Genomic DNA, 12,043 nt, shown 5'->3' on the forward strand with positions numbered 1-12,043 from the left:
CTCTCCTGTCATATGCCTTGAGCAACCGCTGTCTAGGTACCATGATTTTTGTTTTTCCTTTTCTCTTAGACATATCTGCAGTATTGACATTTTTAGATTTAGGTACCCATTGTTTTATGGGTCCTTTCAGGTTAGTACTAGAAGATTTACTCTTCACTTCTTGTACCTTGTGCTGTAAGTCTGGTTGCTTCTGATTAACCATTATCTTAGGTTAAACAACCTTTGGTTTTTGTACTTCAGGAGCAGAGACTCTCTTCTTCTGAAACTTAGACTTCAGGACCTCAGATTATGGTTTCACCAAACTCTGAAATCCTGATCTTTGAAGTCTTAGAATCAGAGTTAATCATTGCCTTTGGCTTAGATTTCTTTGGCTTTGAAGTAATCTTAGCCTTAGAGCTAGAAGCTTCAGGTTGTGATTGAACAACAATTTCCAACTTAGCACTTTCATCAGGTTGTGGTACAAAGAAGGTTTTCAATCCTTCCTTGATGCATTCACAACATGCTTCGAGACTGATTTCATTAGGTTTCCCTCCTGAAAAACCAATCCCTTTGCCATTGTTTTTGTAAATGTTGTAAATCATTGAAGCAACTTTGCTTCTGTCAATACCAGATATAATGAAATCTTCAAGAGCTATCTCATGCTTGCTGAAAGACTTTCCATTACACTTTTTCTGTAGCTTCTGACAAAGATACTTAAGATTGTCTTCATAAGTTTTACAAATGAATTCAAAGCCTCTAAGTCCTTCTTCAGAAGCTTTTAGATCCAATAAAGTTGATTCTTATTGTTTCATTACCACAACATATTTTTCTTTTAAATCTTTCAACTCATTGGTTCTCAGTTCAAAATGTGTAAGGAGTTCTTTAAGTGACTCAACAAGTTCTTCTCTGGGAATTTTAGAATATACCTCATTTTCATCTTCAGAGTCTGAGTCAGGATCTGCTTCTAAAGTCTCAGTAGCCACTAACCCAATAGCTACTTTAGCATCTTCATCAGCTTCTTCCTTTTCAGACCCAGATTCACTATACAGATTTTCCTAGGTTGCCGTTAAACTCTTCTTAATCTGCTTTTTGAATTTCCTTGTATTGAAACTTAATTTCTTTCATTTGTCCTTTGACTTCTCCTTCTGAAGATCAGGGCAATCAGCAATGAAATGTCCATGCTTCTTACAATTGAAGCATCCCTTCTGATCTTCTTTCTTGGAGCTCTTGTAACCACCTCTCTTGCTTAGAAACTTCATGTTCTTTCTTGCCAGATACTCAAGTTTGTTGGAAAGCATAGCCATCTTCTCTGCAGGGTCTTCACTAGAGTCTCCATCAAATGACTCTTCTTCAGATTCAACAACCTTCAGAGCTTTTGATGACTTTCCTTTAGATGGTAGAGCAATAGATTTACTCTTCTTAGCAGGCTCTTGTCCATTAAGACTAATCTCTTGAACTTTGAGGGAGCTGACAGGATCTTCAACACTTAGAGTGTTTAAATCTTTAGCTTCCTCAATAGCAGTAACCTTTGGCCTCCATCTAGCAGGCAAGCTTCTTAGTATCTTGCTATCATGATCAGAAGCAACATAACTCTTCTTCAGTATTTGTAGTCCAGAGACTAAGGTTTGAAACCTTGAGTACATCTCCTCAATAGTTTCATCATCCTTCATCTTGAAAAACTCATACTGATGTACAAGCATAAGAGCTTTTGCTTCCTTGACTTTCTTGCTGCCTTCATAGTTAGAACAGAGAGAAGCAAACATAGCTTTAGCAGTGGATTTGTCACTCATTTTCATGTACTCTGCTTTAGGTATAGCAGTGACAAGTGCTCCCCTGATAATATGATGCTTCTTGTAAAGCTTCTTTAAAGCAGGAGTATGTTTCTTTCTATCAACAACATCTCCTTCTTCATCAAGGACCAAGTCACTAACACCATCATCAAGTATGTCCCATAGTTCTTCATCTAAACTCATGACATAGCTGTAGAAGTTGGTTTTCCACCAAGAAAATTCTTCAACATCTCCATTGAACTTAGGAATCTTTCCAAAGTTGGATTTCTTACTGTCACCATAATCATATGAGACAATATTGTTGTTTGTTTGGCCAGAACCAGAGTTGGAAGATTCACCATACATGTTTTTCTCAGATCTTTTTCTGTTACACTGTTAAGTGTTAAGACAACAGACCAAGGCTCTGATACCAATTGAAGGTGAGAAAAACACAAGGGGGTTGAATTGTGTTAGATTTTTCTTCGTTTCTCCTAAGCTGAAAACACACTGTCCAGAAGCAAAGTGAGAACTGCTTCTGAAGTGGAATTCAGAACTGAGATGCAACGGATAAAAACAGAGAGAGAGAAGAAAGACACAAAGCAATTATACAGGTTCCTTCCATAAACCGGAAGTAGTCCTGTCCCCCTTGCACTTCTAAGGAGAGTTCACTAAAATGTTATGTCAAATTACAACTGCTCACTGCTACACCTAGCAAGAGACTTCAAATTGCTCAAGCACAACTGCAAGAGACTTCCTATGCTCCTGAACACAATCAAGAGACTTTTATTGCTCAAGCACAACTGCAAGAGATTTCTAATCAAACAGAATTACAAAGAAAAATGTTTGAGGTTGAACACTTGATATACAATCAGTGGTGTTCAAAATACAAAGATACAGACTCTTAAGACTCTAGAATTTCTAAGATATGAACTTGAAAACAGAAATTCTAAGTGAACTTTGATTGCAGAACAATTTCAGCAGAGTTTTGGAACTTGTAAATTGTTGTTGAGTCTTATATCAAACTCTAAATCTTCACTCCTTTATATAGAGGTGTGAAAGAGATGTTGTGAAATTGCCAGCACATCAAAAAGAGTCGTTTGAAGCTTTGATCAATCAAGAATGATCTTTTGCCTGATTTGGTTGTTGTCCTATGAAGAACCAATTTCAAATCTATGAAGCCCGGATAAGTAGTGCGATACGGGTACGATACGATACGGGTACGCGAATACGCGAAATTTTTAAAATTTAGGATACGATACGGCTAAGATACGTTAACAAAATATTTATATTAAAATTTATATGCGTGTAAAATACTTAAAAAAAACATTGATTACTCATACTATATAATCATAAAAGTTACAATTTACAAAAAAAAAAAAATACATATGATCAAAATAAAAAATGTAAAATTTTTGTATAAATCATATTCTATTTTCATTCATATGTTAGGATATCAACAAATGTATCAATAAAAGAACTCAAAACAAAGTTTGTTTAATGTTGATTGATTAAATCTCCCCTCTCTCGTTACTTTCATCCACCAAAATCATAATATTTAATTTGTTAATTGAAAAATAATTATAGTGATTCGTATCTTAAATTTTCACAACACAGTCTCATTTTTATACACTTCATTTTTTTTGGATACGTCTGTGTGAAGTATCTTATAAGTATCTGTGTGTATCCGTCGAGTATCTTTTAAGTATCCTATAAAATATATATTTTAAATTAAAATAATTAATTCCGATACTTCTGGGATACGGTATCCGGAGTATCCGCGGAGTATCGGTATCCGATACGTATCCGACACGGGTACGGCACCATTTTGGAGTATCCGGGCTTCATAGTTTCAAATCCATTCCTATTGTAAAGGAACATTGTTGTAAGTAGAGCTGTATTTCAGAGCTGTTTTCTTGTCTTGTAGTGTGGACATTGCAGAGTAGTGAAGATAGTGGTTGTACACTTCGTACAATTGTCCTTTGTCAACGCTTTTTGAAGATAAGCGTCCAAAGCCTTCAAATCTTCACCAAATGATCGTTGCTTTGTATTCCCAGTCTTCTGCATTGCTTTCGAATCCATTGAACAGCTTTTGAAGTATTAAATCTTGAATCTTCAGCTTCTGATGAAGTCACTTCTGAATAACTTGCCTCTGATGAACTGCAGCTTTTGATGACGTCATCATCTTCAGGAGCACTTTGTCTTCAGGAGCACTTTTTGAATTCAGGAGCACTTTTCTTCAGACGCTATAAAGCTTCCTTTTTGTTGATTTCTTAGCTCTCTTTTGTTCTTCAGAACCTTTGTAAGATGTTAATTTTTGACTATGGTCTTGTACACTTGAACAAATATTAGCTAGTCCAATTGACAATTTTTAATACCTTGTTATCATCAAAACTCTCAAGGTTCATTGTTAAACACATTTTGTTCCAACACAATAAATCCTTTAGGTTGCTCAACATAGACTTCCTCATTCAAGTACCCATTCAGAAAGGCACTCTTCACATCCAATTGAAATAGCTTAAACTTGAGGATGCATGATACTCCTAGCAATAATCTTATGGGCTCCAGTCTAGCAACAGGTGCAAAAGTCTCATCAAAATCCAGACCCTCTATTAAGTGTAACCCTGAGCTACTAGTCTTGCTTTGTTTCTAGTCACAGTTCCATGTTCATCTGACTTGTTCTTGAATATCCACTTGGTCCCTATCACATTCACACCTTTAGGTCTTGGAACTAAATCCCGTACTTCACTTCTTTTTAATTGATTAAGTTATTCTTGCATTGCTTCAATCCAGAACTCATCTGTCAGAGCTTCTTCGACATTTTTAGGCTCAATCTTGGACACAAAGCAAGAGTTGGCAATGACTCCTACTGATCTTCTGGTTGTGACTCCTTCATCAAGATTCCCAATAACAAGATCTAGAGGATGATTCTTCTGTACTCTTGTAGAAGGACCCTTCTTGGTGGACATCTGATCTGGCTCAGTATCATCACTTTCATCCTTCTCTGGCTTAGATTCATTCAACTGGGTGGGTACATTTGTTTCCAGATTAGGTGTTCCAACATCAGCATCAACATCAGGGACTCTCTCTTTAGGCACATCATCAATCACTACATTAATAGATTTCATCACAGTTTCAGTTTTGGAATTGTAAACCCTGTTGGCTCTGCTGTTAGTAGAGTACCCCAGAAATATTCCCTCATCACTCTTAGGGTCCATCTTCTTTCTTTAATCTCTATCAGACACTAGTACAAAAATTACTTTTTAACACAAGGATATTAAATAGGTTTCCATCCACTTGACTTAAAAGCTCAAGCCGGTGGTGAGTCTTTTACTAAAAAATCATTTAAATTGGTCCACCTGACTCAAAAGAGGTTTTAAAGAAATTAAAATAAAACTAATAAAAAAAAACAAAAAGCACTAAAGTCTATCTTCTGTCTCATAGCACGAGAGTCTTGTCTCTCCACTTTTCCAAAACCCTCACGTTTCACCATCGCCGCCTCGCCACGCCGAACCTTGCTGCCACCACCACCTTCAACCTCCCTGCTTTAGCGGCTCCGTCGCTCCTGTGCAACAACTTTGTGTTCCCTGTGTTATTATTTGGTTGTCGAGTATTCCAATTTATACTCAGTTAGTAGATCTTCAGATCTATGGTTTTTGATTCATAGTAGAGGAATGGTATTTATCTCGAAGATCTACTCAAATTCCTCACAATTAACGGGTAAAGTTCCCTTTCATCTTATTTGATGATTTTTTATTAGGATTTTCTTCTATCGATCCTAATGTTCTGTAATTTGTATTGTAGATTTAGAGATTTTTGGAAACATGTAATTCATGACGTCAAGAAGAAACTCTAGTTTACATTCATAGAGCCTAGTTTACATTCATTTATTTTATTTGTTGCTGGTTGAAGATAAACTGTTTGATAAATGTTTTGTAAGTGATAATTTGATTTGTTTCTGGTGACGAATTGTGTAGTAAATCTACTTTAGTGCTATTTTCCTTTTAGGATGAGTCTCTGTTAGTGCAAGGTTAGAACCATGAATCATATTTATTTTTTTTATTTGATAATTCAAACGATGATTCATAATTTAAACAAACTTACATTTACGATGATTCATATTTTATTGTGTGATTTGAATGATGATTGTTATTGATTTTTTTTGTAGTTGCTTGTTTTGAAAGAGTAGATGCATCCTGAGACTTAAAATTGGTGAGCAAGATTAGAGTGAATGAATGGTTGAACCATATTAATTCTTATTCTATCAGATATTAATTCTTATTCTATCAGCTTTGAAAATGTCCTGCTGAATGATGAACATAGTAGATCATGCTAAAAGAATTAGCAACATTAGTATGTTGCAAAGCTTGCTTTGATAAATGATAATGCATTGGTCTGTTGAAAGATTATCTTATAAAGTAGTTGATCCTTACTTGCGTATGTTTTAACACAATGTTACATTCTAAAGGTTTACAGTGTTGCATTATTAGAAAGTCTTGCTTTAATAATTGATAATACATTAGTCTGTTGAAGGATCATTTTATCTAATGGTTTTTGAAAATTGCAAATATTGACTACTTGCCTTTTATATGTAGTGGTTAAGGGAATGACTTCAAGAAGAAATCCTTACCTCGTGCATTAGCCCCAATGTTACAATTTTCGGTAAATTTGAGAAACTTGCCCTGCATGTTTCTTTCAATATTTTTTGAGGTAAGTTGCTGTTATAATGCTCAATATATGAGTTATCCTTTCTGATATGCTATGGAGATTTTTAGCAATGGTTCCATTTTTATTTGTAATTCTTTCATATCTTGTAGGCATTTCTTGTTATGTTTCGATGGAATTTTTGCCAATTGGCATTGGTTTCGTTCTCACAAGGAGATATACAAGGCATTGTCTTCGTTCTCGCGATGAGATAAAAAAGAATTGAAGGTAATATCTATTTGAAGATTGAGTTCTTTCTATGGAATCTGTTGTTTTCATATCATCTTGATCCTCTTTTTGTAGGTTTATGCCCATTTTTAAGGCCGTTTTCATATATGTATGTGTGCCATGCATGTTAGACATATATGTTATAATTGTACCTCATGTTAAGCTTATAGGATTCCCAAGTTTTCTGAAGCAAAGTGGTAAATGGTTGCTTGAATGGATTGTAAATGGCAATTTGAACACAACCCTTAGCTCAATTTGATCACAAATTTTGATGTTTCAGATACTCTTTACTTTTCATGTTCATACATGAATAAGTTTCAGCCTTTGAATGATCTATAATTAAATAAAAAGCTGCAATTACTTGGAGGGGCAGATCTAAGTCTCTCTTGCGCTAGGAAAAGTGTTCTAATACCAACATTAAATAGGCATTTTTAATCTCATACCAGGAGGAGGCTAAGGTTCATTTTGACAAGGCAATTGTACATGCACTTTTAACAAGTAGTTTAAGGTAAGTTTTTTATCTTCTTCTTCAATGAGATAATCCATATATCATAACTTATTGCATATTTATAATAATTATTGTTACGGTATTGCTAATAATGGAGACTATGAATCTATTCAATTTTTAATAATGTGTTGCATTTCTTCATACCTTGAAAGTCCACCGCCTATTATTCAAGGCTATTAAAATGATATCAATTTGTGCATGGTAACCAAAGAAAGAATCTATGTTAGTTAGGTTATGTTAAGTGTTAATTTTACTTGAATGTGAAATGACTCTTTTTTAGCAGTAGTGGCTGACAAGTGTGTGTGAATGGCGACAGATGAACCGAATTTATAGATTAGACGCATCAATTGTTCTACTCACAAAATATAAGTAGAATCTAAAACATGTTTTCTTTTTGTACAGGTTTAGGTAATGATTATTACAATTGGTTCTGTTGATGCTTTGGGCAATAGTGAGGTTATTGGCAAGGAGGAAAAATTGAAGGTCGTTGATAACAAATTCTAGGTTCTAAAGGTAGTGAATTCATTTCTTCTAGTTGTGAATTGATATGTAATGAATGAAATGATTAGATTGAAATTAGAATTTTGACAGTTGGACGGTTTTCAATATTTTGTGCAAAACTAATGAATTTGAGATTTGAGAATTTTTTGTCTTAATTATGTGTATGTACAAACGTTGTAGATGCAATACTGTAACATCCCGCCTGTCAGTGTCTGAACTGTATCAGTCGATCGTCCCAGAGAACGTATTTTGAAAGAAAGTTAATGGAGAATATTTATTATGTAATATCAGCTTATTACGGAGTAAGTATCAGTGTCGCTTTTAACACGTTTAAAGGCAAGGGCATTTTGGTAATTTCGCGAGGGAAGGATATTTAATTGATTTTATCCTAAAAATATCTCATTTCCAATTCTCTTTCTCTCTCTAAGTTGGCATAAGCTTTTCTCTTCCTTCTCTCTTCTCTTCACCCACGCCATTCCTTCTTCTCCCAACCTCCTTCAAGCTTCTAAACTTCTTTCTTCTTGGATTCTAGGTTTAGAGATGGATCTTTTATCATGGTTTTCTTCTTCTTCCTCTCTCTTAAGAACAACTAGAAACTTGGGTGATCTCACAATTCTTCTTCTCTTCACCAAGGGAAAATCCATGAGGCTAGGGTTTGTCTATTCAATGGTTCCTTGGTTGATTCAAGTAGAGCAAGGTTTCTTTTATGAAATCATGAGCACAAGAAAACTAGAGGATCAAAGTTAGGGTTTGTACTTGGTAAGTTCAAGATGAATCAAGTTATGGCTTCTTCATGATCAAGCAAAGATTATGGTGTCTTAGTGTCCAAGAAAAACAACAAAAAATTGGATGGTTTGATTAAAGGAAGCAAGTGGGACAAAGCTAGGGTTTTGCTTGGGAACTTGTTGATGCTTCAAGATTTTGTTTAGGTGAGTTCCATAGATAGCTATCCTACCCTTTGGGATTATGTTATGCCATGTTAAATGAATACGAATAACATGATAATTCTAGGGTTTAAGTATAAGTTTAGTTACCCCAATTGTATGCCATGCTTGCTTGTCTTGTGAATACTTGCTGAGTTTATGTTTTACAGGTTTCTAATGATCCTAAGGGTCATATAACACTTAGAGACACTTGGTTTGAGGTTTTTGGGTCAAAAATACCATTTTTAAGTGTTCTGGACTGTCCTAACTCGCCACGGCGAGCTATTACTCGCCACGGCGAGCTAGACCTGCGAATGGGGGGTCCTGCTCGCCCCCAACTCGCCACGGCGAGTAACCACTCGCCTCCCCAGTGAAATCACTCGCCTAGGCGAGTAAGACAGTGAGAATCTCATTGTTTTGCTCGCTTTAGGCAGGCATGGGGCTTGGTGATGCGGTTTTCTCCGTGGTGTCTTTTTACGAACGTAAACCCCTCAACCCAAGGTCCTAAATGATGATCAAAGAAAGCATGATTCTTATGATATGAGGCAAGTATTAAGCATGTTAGTAAGGCATGGCATACGATAGAAACAAGATATGAATCGGGTAGCAAGTTAATCTCTAAGCAAGGGAAAGAACTAGAGCCTCGACATAGTTGTCGAGAACTAGCAAGATTCCTAGAATGATAAGACGCGAAGTTAAGTTCTTCGCATAGACATATTAAGAGTATTATCTTATTAAGAAGAAAGAACCATACGAGTATGGCATGATGTGAATCGATTTCGTATCCATTCACAAAGTAAGATAAGCAAAGCTTAAGTTTACCTCTAGCAGGATCGTTTAAGGATCCGAGGTAAAAGAGATAGTATGATTAGGTTTAACCTACATATATGCATAAGACTAAGATTATAATAAGAGTGTTATGTCTCTTGAATTCCTTCCAAGGTTGGGTTCAAGGGGTTCCCCAAGGGGAATGGTTAAGCCGAAAGGGAGCCGCATTTCACTAAGTTAAGGTGTCGTGTCTTTTATATTCCTTCCAAGGTTGGATATAAAAGGTTCTCCAAGGGGAACGGGGTAAGCCGTAAGGGACCCGCACGTTCACTAAGGGAGTCCGGTGCGCTATTGCAAAGCATTTTCACCGGTAGTAAGGGATTAACTTCCGGGGTTACTCCACTCGGAACTAATCCGTAAAATGAACTCAGATAAGTTGTTTGTTACACGCTAACATAATCAATGAAGCTGACTATGCATTTTCATCATATGTTTATGTGTTATGTCATAGAGCCTTGACATAGACTGTCAAGAATTAGATAAGATAAAGTAAGAAGATAGTCAAGAACTAGCAAACTAGAAAGAGTCACTTTTGTGGCAAGATTAAGATAGATACAATTAATCAAGTAAGCAAGTAAGCGAGTAAAGAAAGATATACTGAAGACGATCATAGGTTTCCCTAATCGTCCGGTTTAGAGTTGTGTCATGACTTTAGCAAGTGAAGGCCTTGATGTATAGATAGTATCTTGGCATTGCGGTTTTAGTTTTCCCTTAACCGCCATGACACGGGTAAGATGAGAAGCCTATAACAAGTTAAGATTTTATGACGGCCCTAGTATGCACAACCGTCTAAGAAAGCAAGTCCCCACACACGTATAATCAACCGTCAGGTTGTATTGTAGACACTTGGTGACCGTAGGTTTCCCCCGAGGTTGCCTATAGCCTAGGGTTAGGTGGAACTCACTGAGACATTATGTCTCATCCCAATCCTTATTTGTTTCAGATATCAGGATGGTTTAGCAAGCTAGTAGCTAAAAGGATGTTGCGACAAGAGTTCGTTCGTACCCGCTGCTGGATGATGTGGATTTTAAGGGATGCATTTATTATTCTTTAGAAAAGCTGAGTTGTAATATTATTGTACGAACGCTTTTGTTGTATATTATATTCATTCGAAGTTTTTATGTTGTAAATTTTTAATGTATCCAGTACTAAACTAATGCACATGCTAGACTTTCTAGATACGTCTAGTATGGGTGTTACATTTGGTATCAGAGCAGGTCGATTCAGACCGTGCCTTGGGTCATTAAGTTACAACAAAGGTAGTGGGACCATTGGGTTCCGGGTAAATGTTCTAGTTGTCGTTGTTAATTGAGCCTGATCAACTCAATTTAGCATTCGACGATTAGAATGGATGCCTGAGAGCTGAATAGGACCCTGGAGGAACGAAGCATAAGATGGAGATGCACTGGAAAGTGTGAGAACAGAAGTAAGAACTCGGAAGGAGTATTAGTAAGAAGTTCGATTGTGCCAAAAAGTGGCCGGTGAACTAAGTAGTAGAAAGGTGAATTTTTCGGGAATGTAAGGTAATGTTAATAAGGGACGTTCCGACAGCGTTGGGTAAGATGTTGTAGATGCATCGTATACCCGTGAGTAAAGAGTTTGGAAATGTCTAAGTATGATCTGAAGCTTCAGTAAGATTTGTTGTTGGAACAGATTTATTGTATAGTAAGGAATTGTATTCCGGAACGTAAGCGCAAGGTTATAAGTTAGAAAGAAGTTGATGTTGATGGAATTAATAAGCTCCCAGGGATATCATTATGTGAATGAAGTTATGGATTTGAACACTCAGAGTGGACAAGGTTCTAGTGTTCTGAAAGTGCATTAATTCGCAACGTAGCAAGGCAAGTTACTAGTAGTAGAAGAAGTTAAGGATTTAAGCGAAAGTTTATGTCGTCAGGACTAAGCCGTTGATTCTGACGAGATGAGAACTGTATTGAAATAGGTTAATGGTTGCCGTGTATTTATTTTAATTTAGATAAGTTATGAGGTTTGATATTTTACAATGATAGGAATGAATGATGTGCATTGGTTACTTGAGAATAAAAACTTTACATAAAGAATGTTTCTGAAAATAGAGTCGAAGAAGCTCACCAATAGCAAGCCGAGAACGAAACTTTTCGTTTTCTACCAATTCGTTCCTATGGTTTGCAATGACTATTGGGGAGATATCTTCGCAGTAATCTTTTATGTGACGAAAATCATTTATGACATCGAGTGACAAATGCACATCGTATCCTAAGATTTTCATAGGAAAAGGCATGAGCAACTATTAACGGAAATCGATGCGGTTAAGGTAACTTTGGAAGTTAATATGTCAAGAGTCGAGAAAGAGTTCAGATCAAGAGTTTAGAGGTTCTGATAATTAGAATGGAGGGCACGGAAGTAAAGAAGTTAAAGAGGTGAAGAGTTGTACGAAGTCACAAGGTTCTCGGATTTTGTGGAGTTGTGAGTATCCCTCGAACTTATGTTTTGCTTAATTAATTTGCTAAAGCTCGTTAGGATGTTGAATCATAAAGTTTAAGAGATTTTAGAAAGATATATGCGTATGGGTGATTGAAGTTGACATTTTGAAATCAAAAAGAAATTTTTCAGGTATCGGTTGTTAC

At 36.2% G+C, this 12,043-nt stretch overlaps 1 long non-coding RNA gene across 1 annotated transcript; it reads left to right on the forward strand.

Moving 5' to 3' along the window:
* The first annotated feature begins 6,669 nt into the window (after positions 1-6,669).
* Positions 6,670-7,828, forward strand: LOC146915626 (uncharacterized). The gene is made up of 2 exons (XR_015014684.1): positions 6,670-7,185; positions 7,588-7,828. It is a non-coding gene; the product is annotated as an uncharacterized LOC146915626 (long non-coding RNA).
* Positions 7,829-12,043: the final 4,215 nt, after the last annotated feature.

This window comes from Medicago sativa, chromosome 6 (genome assembly GCF_051527215.1).
Source record: "Medicago sativa cultivar Bolivia chromosome 6, Bolivia_mono, whole genome shotgun sequence".
NCBI classification, from domain to species: domain Eukaryota; kingdom Viridiplantae; phylum Streptophyta; class Magnoliopsida; order Fabales; family Fabaceae; genus Medicago; species Medicago sativa.